Here is a 9,609-nt window from a genome sequence, read left to right as displayed (position 1 = left end):
GTTTGTTTATTAACAAGTTTGACATTGTGCTATTCACAGGTTATGCTTTTGGTTCTCAAAGTGGATTCTCTTAAATAGTCCATGTAGTCACACAAGGAGAAATATATTTGTTCACAGTAGGAAATAAGTGGTGAGCTCAGAAAAGCATCATCCCTATGAAATGACTGCGGCTGCCTTAGGGACTTGGAGAATGAGGGGGAACTTCTCAGTGTTCAGTAGGCCTAGAACCAGGGCTGCAAGTCCTATTATATTGTGCAGCTAAAGATCTTAAAATTTGATTCTGTTGTTTTCTCTCGTTTTGAAATGTGATGGGGTTGTTGTCATTTAATTTTTGATAAACAGAGTTTATCCCTGAAACAGTAATGCCTGATGAACTGAACAGAGCCCAATGTTCTGCCTCAACTTTCCTTTTCATATGTAATACCTTGCAACAGAAATTAGTTTCATATCCACAAAAAGATGAATTACTCAAACTTCCACATGCTCCTATGGAAATCTAAAAACTTGAAGGACAACTGTGTACAAAACTGAAAAAAAAATGTTTCTGATCAATTCCTGATCTTCTTTGAAGTGGAGCCTTTACCCAAGATTTCTGTTGTGAAACAGAGGCACCAGTGTAGACTGAGTAGGGAAGGGAATCACAAGTGCCATACTGCTATGACCTAGTGTTTTAGTTAAGGCTGCTTCTTCCCATAGCATACATTCTTCATAATATGACATCATTTTATCTCTTCTTTTCCTTTAACTTCCTCTGTCCATTGACATAGAAAGTACATTGTGTAACTATACTCCTCACAACAGTAGATGCTTCAGTACAAGTATCACTGCTGCAGTATTAGTCAAATTGCTTGGGATAGCCACTCATCAGTTCTGATCACTTAGACAACTGGGCATTCCCAGAGTGGTGCTGGTCTCTTTTTGTTTCTGCGATAAACATCACTAGGAAGTTCTAAAGAAAAGGAGCCTGTAACATTTTCAGTTTATGTTAGTATGTTCCAGACACTTGCAGCAAAATGCTTGCTTTCTGTGCAATTCTGCACAACATGATAGCATGCAAACAGATTGAGCAGGTGACTGCTATCATAAGACCAGAGACACCAGAGCCAGTGAGGAGCTGCAGGTTAAGGTGATGCTGTACAATGCATTTGCTGGCCAGACTGTGTATCAGACATCACCTAGCCATGTAACAAAGCAGCAAGAGCAGGGCACAGTTGTCATCATTTGGACAGATAGGGAAGGGCACAGTGACAGGGATTAGTGATTGGTACATTGGTAGAAGGGGGTTTAAGAATGTGAAGTTAATAACTGATATGGCTGGGTGTTATGTGCAGAAAGGGGCAGAGCATCCTGAGGGGGTTACATCTCCAGATGAATTGAACACTTGCAAATAACGGGTTCCAGAGGACACTGCTCCTGCAGAAGTTGTTGCACTGTGCATCTATGGTTATGACAGGTTTTGTGACACCTCAGATAGAAACTGAGTAGACTGTGAAGATCTCTGATTACTGGTGTGTCAACTCTGAGGAATGACATAGGGAAAAACAACACCAGCAGTGATGAAGGTGAAGTGAATGAACACAGTTGCCTCACTGTCCCATGTGCTTGACTACCACCTAGGCTGCATTTGTGTAGGTGGTTTTGCAATTCTGCACTAGGCTCACCACCTGTAAGTGGTATGGAGGAGACAGCAGTATATTACTTTGACCTACCTGTTCTATAGGGTGCATTCACAGTGGATGTAGATGAGTGGAAACCATAAGAATGATATTGGGCTTGGTGCATGGAGGCATATGGCCTCATTGAGGCAATGGAGGTACCTAGGTGCCTGTCCATCACACCCATCAGTTGAGCCATGCTCTGTACACTTTCATGAATGTTGTCTCAAAGGTTACATAGTACAACAATAATCTGTGTCATGGAAGTGGTGGCATCCCCCTGGGTCTGGACAACTTCCCCGCACACCCATTGTGTAATACCCATTCTGGCACCTAGTTTGGGCAATGAGCAGGAGTCATGGCATTGGCAGCCACCAGGCTGCAGCTTCAGACTACTGTTTCCATGCTCTGTGGTAGTATCACTGTTTACTGCTGGTGCTTGAACAGGGCCAAGGCTGGCCCCTGAGTAGGGGTGCTACGAATTACCTTTAATATGATTCCATGGACATGCCTAACACAGTCACCTTTGCTGAAAGTAACACTGTGCCCTTACACTGTGCTAGTGTTAGGCTGCCATCATCATCAGGCTCCAATATAGCACTAATATCAGGCATGACCCGTTCCACAATGGAGGACTCCATGAATATAGTACCTGTGAAAACAGACAGATAAGCACCCATGTGTAATAATGTTAATATGTGACAGTCTCACTTCCCCTTAATGTAATAACAGCATAGATAGTGCATGTGAAGGATGTAAACAAATATGGTGTGTGTTGTATACTTTGTGCCTGCATCACAGATGTGCCTACAGGAGAAATATGGTGATGTCCAACATCTGTGGGCTCACATTACTGGTGTACCACAGCAATGGGTTACTGACAAAAGAAAATACCATCTTTGTTGCTTTCACAACAGAGATGTAGGATGGTGTGGCTCGTTCAGCTTTTAAATCCTGGCCTCTGCTATATATCAGGGTGCTTTCACTCTTCAAATAAATGAAGAAATACCAAACCAACAGGCTAAAATCCAAGAACTTTAATAGATATATCCAGAAGAGTGGTAAGCGCTTTCATGGTGACCATCAGACTGGTCTGATGAAGCGGTGTGGTCACCGTGAAAGCGCTTACTGCTCTTTTGGATATATCTATTAAAGTTCCTGGATTTTAGCCTGTTGGTTTGGTATTTCTTCATTTATTTTATTCTTATTTTTGTCTTACCAACCTTTATCCTGCTACTATATATTTTTTTTTGCTTTGCTTTCACTCTTACCAGACAGAGACACCAGGAACACCTTCATATCAGTAATGGTGATCTGTGATGGCAGACCCCTACTCACAGACATTTTCTCCCATGCCATGGCATGGACCATTGTACAGGTAGGAGAATTATATCAGTTGACATTGTAAGTGACCTGTTAGTCTTATCTGTTGGAGCCATTGACTATGTTAATGTTTGCAGCCAGCTCGCATCTGATACTTTCCCAGAAGGCTCAGTTAGTCTTGTTTGTGTTCTGAATCTGTAAACCCTTTTCACTGGCAGCCTATGTTAACACATTAGTATCTGCCTTGGAGAACTTTTCAAATAACTACCCCCCCCCCCCCATGCCACGTATGTACCTCTAGTCAGTCAGCAGGAACAAGTATGTAACATAGCCTGCATCAGTCTTGCATCTATGGGATAGTAGTAGTATTGGATGCAAAATGTGCCATGCTTTCCATTCTCCAGTATAGCAGGCCATGTCCCCATAGGGGTCCAGTAGGGCAGCATGGGAACAGACTGTGTTGCCACATGGACCCTGTGATTGGCCTACACCAACCTGTGTTCAATAAAATACAACCAGCATGTGCTTCACATGCTTATTAATGTGCTGTGTAGGTTACCAAGTGTGCCTCCTTCACCCTACCCCAACCACTATGCACCATGCCTGAACCACTGGTGCACAGTGCAGGCATTCCAACACAACCTTCTCTGTCTCAGTCACTTATACCAAGGGAAACAGTCCACTTTAAATGGCCCATCTGCCATAAACTTTATGGATTACTGATGCCTACATCTGTGCCCTGCCTTCTCTCATTAACCATTTTAACCCTTCTTTTACTACCTATCCCCTGTCATCAAGCAGCTGTGGAGCAACCTCCCAGCAATAAAGAAATGCTAGACATATCCAATCATCCATCCCACCTGTCCATACCTTACCACATCAGATGTAGAACACTTTATCTCTTTGTACACCAATGTAATTGCTTTCTTTTAAATCCACTTACTATACTACAGAAAATTATATAGCTCTATGATCTTAATAGTGGCAGCTGTTTATATGACATCATTTTTAGGGCCTGTAGTGTGACAGTCACACTCATCTAACAACCTAGGTTAATTTCTCTGAAACATGCATGCAGAGTTATGTTTACCAGCCCTAGACTGCACTAGGAAGCTTGTGCCTTTCCTTTTATATGCATTGTAGACTGCAAAGAGATCTGCACATACATGGGCAGGTATGTGATGCTGATGGCAACATGGGCATTTTTATTCCATTCGCATAGCCTTAAGGGGCACTATACCACTAAATTTCCATGACTGGTGGTGCATTGTCAGGTTCTGTTGCTCTTTCATTTGTCAGAGCTGACTCCAAGAGTCACCTTGTGAGCAGCCATCACTATCTAAGAAGTATTCAAGCAAAACGGAGGAATGGAAGTAGGTTGCCAGGTCTTTCTTCTATATCATACAGCCTCACACTCATACCTGTGGCAAATTTAGTGTTCCCAATATACCTAAGGCATGTCTGTAGAATATGGAAAGAAAATGGATTACCTCAGAAAACATTAAACTGTTATGTCCAGGGTTAATATCTTGTGTGATCAGCACACCTTGTTTCTTCCCCAAATGCACATGCCTGTTCTTGTTGTTGCACAACTATACTGTGACATTGAACTACAACATGTGTCAATGGGAACCTGCTACCATTTTTCTCTGGATATGAACCTGTGAAGAGGCCATGGCTTCTGGAGAAGCTGACTATGGAAGGGCTCCATAATGGTGGAGGAGAGATGCAAAAAAATCTTAACACCTCCAGCAGTGGCAACTCTGAATCTGCCTACTTGAGGACTCCATTGAGAGGCACCTTGTACAAGGATAATGCCTGGCACTGCTTTGCAAGAGTGATGAGTGATACCACAGCCATCACCTATTGTAGGCAGTAGTTTTGTCACTATTACAGTGACCTGAAGTGATGCCAACCTGACCTTCTTCTCCAATAAGAAGAAGAGGCTAGGGAAAAAGGAAGTGGAGTTCTATAGTAAGCATGCATAACTGGTAATTTGTTATACACAGGTAGGCATTCTTATACAGCAATATGCAGTTATTGTTCATCATGTTTTTTTTTTTCTCTTTTGTGTGCTTTTTAGGATCTGGTGAAATTGATGAAAATAGGCTGATATACAAGTGAAGGCAAGCATACCAGTTAAGTCATTTGGGTACATATGTGGAACTGATGATATAACTGGATATCACTTAGACAACTACTTCACTGGCTTCTTAGTCACCTGTTTCACTGTCCATGTTTTTGTTGCTGCAAAACACTTTCACCACTCCTTACAGCTTTGCTTTATGTATCACATATCTTGTAAGTGCAAGTGGAACTGTTATATCATCCTAGCTAAAGCCAGGTGTTCCCAACAGTGTCATACTGATATCGATAGGCTGACGGTGTGTGTGGGACCACAATCACAGTTGTCATCATCAGCTTCTGACCAGTGTGGTCGGCATCATTCAATGTCATGTCCCTATATAAACACCCTGCTATTAGTGCACAATGCTCTTATCAACATGCCATGGTTAGTCTTTCAATGGACATTCAGCCACAAATGGCCATGTCTGCTATAGTTAGCATACCGCAGGCAAGCAACTGTCAGACTGTCAAGTGGCACTTAATGGTGGCTGTCATATGGCAGAAATGCAGTATTATTAATGGGCTAAGGAGTCTTGTGTATACTTCTGGAATGCTGAGCCAGGATATTTTTGACATGGTCTCCTTGGTGCCTATTAGGCCATTATTTGGTAGTTTGTGAATGCCACCTGCTGCTTAGCTTCTCAAGACTGGGTACTAAATGTTCTGTAGGGTGCTTTCTACCTAACTTTGCTCCACCTTGCACTCAAATTGTTTGCCATTCATGGCTAGTGTCACTGCCCCACACATGAATGACTGGTTATGTCGCATGTACCCATCCTCTCGTGGTACACATAATTCTGCATTGTATTTGTGTCAACCTCTCTACTGATTTTCATTTGCCATTGCATATCTAAGTGCATTTTACTCCTCCATGATCTGTACTGCCAACTACTGTAGCACACGGTACTGATAATTGCTTTTACTTTTGTTTTTTTTCTCTTTATTAATCTCTTTTTCTGTTTTTATTTGTCATTTGTTGTTTTGTTTCTATCCATTTATGATTATATATTATACAGTGTAATCCACAGCATTGGTTGAAGTGAGACTGGCCACAACACCTTTCACCTGCCGTGGGGTGACCTGCAGACCTTGCTGGTTCCCTGCACTGCTCTTTGTCAGCTATGGTTGGAGGAACCCCATCTCATGATGTCACCAAGATATCCCTCTGGATCATCTAGTAGGAAATGGAAGGTCTGTTAACAGCCTTGGGGGACCAGCAGTGGACAATTGGATTGTCATCCTGGAGCATGTCATTGCACAGTAACAGAGTCTTACAGCTTTCTGATCCAGACCAGCAGTGCAAACAGTGGTTGAATGACCTAAGGTTGGGTTGGCAATGTGCATTTTGAAGTCATATTTCCCATCATGGTGTTCATTTTCCTTGTACTACATTTCCTTCACAATTCATATTCTATTTTACCCCATCACTAGTTGTCCCACCCCATCTTTCTATCTGTGTTCATAGGTTCATAGGTTGGTACTAGGCTATCAGCCCTAGGGCCTATACAAGCCTAGCCATAACAATTCCCTGGATATTTCTTCCCACGATATTTACTTCCCTGGACCTCTGTCTAGCAGGATGACTGACGTGATCTCCGATGTGGTCAATCCCCATTTGTGTTAGCACTGTGTTGTTTTGTTTACCCCTACTACCATTCCTCTACCCTCCTTCCTAACTTCACCTTCCCAATTGTACATTTCTCTTCTATCTGTCTGGAAAAAATAAAAAAGGGAAAAAATAAAAAAAGGAGACATGTTCCAGTGAGAGAAAAAAAAATGTTCCACTCTTCCTTTCACCTTGCACTTCTGTACTTTCTGCTGCTTGCTCTTTCCCATTTCTACTTGTTTTATGCACTCATTTATTTTTGGTTTCTAATATAAATGTAGAAGAGCCTTTGCTATGCAATCTTTATCTGGGCTGTTGGCTGTGCTCATAGAGGTAAATCATTGCACATGTAAACATGTATGATTGTGAGCATATAAGATGCATGCTACTAAGCCCATATGGTCATGCAACTCATTGTGTTATTGTTCAAGTCATTGTATGACCTGTTCCTGCCAGTGAGCTGAGAACTTTTTCAGATCTTGTTATGCAATGTTGAGCATACTGCATACTTAATCACTATTGGGCCTCACTATACTATTTTGACTGTGCGATTTTGCCCTTACACATTCACCTAAGTGATTTTTTGAATCCCAGCCCGAACTTTTTCAAGTTTCACAGCTAATACCCTTGCAGTGAGGAATAAATTGAGTTTTTGTACCCAAAGCTTCCAGTTTTCAAACAAATGTCGTTATTGCACAGTAAATCCAAAGGGCTACAGTTAGGTGGATGGGACATATTTTCCAGTGTGATGTATACTGACATAATTCCAAATACAAACTCTCTTAGAAGTAAATAGATTTCTTAATTTCTGCAGATACATTTATTCTATTCTTTATCAATAATTCATGACTGGGCATGGGTAACTAAGGATTTAAATAAAAAAAAAACACAAGTATGGCAAGGTGCATTGGCCAAAAGCACCTAATTCCAAAATCCAAACAGCCAATACTCAATATTTTATTGTGAAAAAACAGACCAGTTTTGGCAAAACTTTGCCTTCTTCAGTGTAATTCCTGAAGAAGTCCACGTTTTGCCGAAAACAGTCTATTTTTTCACAATAAAATATTGTATGCAGACATTGAGTGCTGGCTGTTTGGTTTTTGTAACTAAGGATTTACCCATGGTTGGTGTGGTTTAATCACAAGAGTAAAGCCAAAGTGATTAAACAAAGCCAACCATGGGTAAATCCTGCACTATCTGTGCACAGAAATAGATTATTGCTATTATACAATGACATTATTTAAGAAATAAAAGTGTTACTTTTTATAAATAATGTCATTGTATAAAATAACTTTAGCATTCTTCCATCAGGTTGTGGTAATATGGGCATGCAAGATATGACCTGTGCATGCTCTTCTGTACAGAGAGTACTTTGGTGTATCTGGCATTTTTTTCCAGTGTATCTTATTTTGCACCGTCACTTTAAAATTGCTGTATGTCTACATTTAACCAGATGGTGCATACATTTGTGTCACACCTTTTGGTCTAGTATTCATAAAACTGTAGTTTTCTGCCAAATCATCATGGGATGAAGTCACTAAATAATAACAGACATGTCCCTAACAATGTGAGAGGTTCCACGGTATGACATGATGCTGTTTGCAGAGGAACTCCTAACACAACTTCTTCTTCCAGCTTTTCCCAGTTAGGGGTCGCCACAGCGGATCACTTGTCCGCTCATGATTGGCAGTGGAGTTTTACAGTGTCGAGTTGCCAGCCCGGCGCCCAACCTTCCACAGAAGGCACACACACACACGCACGCACACCTAGGGCCAATTTAGAGTGTCCAATCCACCTGCAGCATGTTTTTGGGAGGAAACCGGAGCACCCGGAGGAAACCCACGCGACTACAGGGAGGACATGCAGACTCCGCACAGAAGGCACCCCAGCCGAGGATCGAACCGGAGAACCTCTTGCAGTGAGGTGACAATGCTAACCATTGCACCACCGTGGCCATCCCAGGAACTCCTAACACAACAATCCTTTCGATTTGTACCATTATTCTTCTCCACAGAGAGGTTTACATAAGGGGGATTTTTTTAAAAGCTTGTATTCTCTACTTAGCGGTGCAGAGAAAGTAATTTAGCAGAACTTCTGGTGGGAAAAAACAATATTCAATGGGCAGTCTGATTGGACTGTCCAACCAGCATGCTCATTTTTGAATATTAAACTACCTTCGTTAGTTTTGGTTTCAGCTCCTTTAATCAAGTTTTGGCTTTTAGAAAAGGGTAGAATCTAGAATACCTTTTAAATATTACCTTAGTACTTTAACATTTAAAAGATGTAGATGCTTTTCATGTAGGTGCACTTTTCTGAACGAAATTAAGTGTGAAATTTATCCGACAGTACTGAGTACACAATAACTGTTAGTGCAACTGTCTGGCTGGACTTATTGTTGGCATATGCTGGATTTACAATGTGCATGATAGTTGGGATGTCCAGTCAGTTTGTAATTTTTTAAACAGGAATAACCCTTTATTATATAACTGCACCATTTTTCCACATCTTAGCACTGTGTAGAGTTTGTTATGTGCAAATAAGACACACACACAAGATGTATGTTTTAATCCCTTTGAGGTGTATTCAAACTGAGAGTGTATGTGAAGCACATTACATGCAGGTTCCTGTGACCAACTGGTTAGCATTACAACTATATACCCATTAAATAACAGGAAAGGGGGTTACTTCGTATGAAAAGAAAATGTGTAGCTGCTTAATTCCTACATCACATAGAAATTGTAAGATGGAAAGTACAGTTGTACAGGTCCTACTTACCCATAAGAGTAGATGTTCAAATTTCTTCACTGCTGCAGTGCCTATGGGTAGTGTCCTGCCAAAGATACAGCACCCAGCCAGCTTAACAAAGCTTTAATTCCCCTCCCTCTTACTCTGGCTGCT

Source organism: Protopterus annectens, chromosome 5.part0 (genome assembly GCF_019279795.1).
Source record: "Protopterus annectens isolate FY-2018-M chromosome 5.part0, PAN1.0, whole genome shotgun sequence".
NCBI classification, from domain to species: domain Eukaryota; kingdom Metazoa; phylum Chordata; order Ceratodontiformes; family Protopteridae; genus Protopterus; species Protopterus annectens.
Note: the sequence above shows the minus strand (reverse complement) of the source record.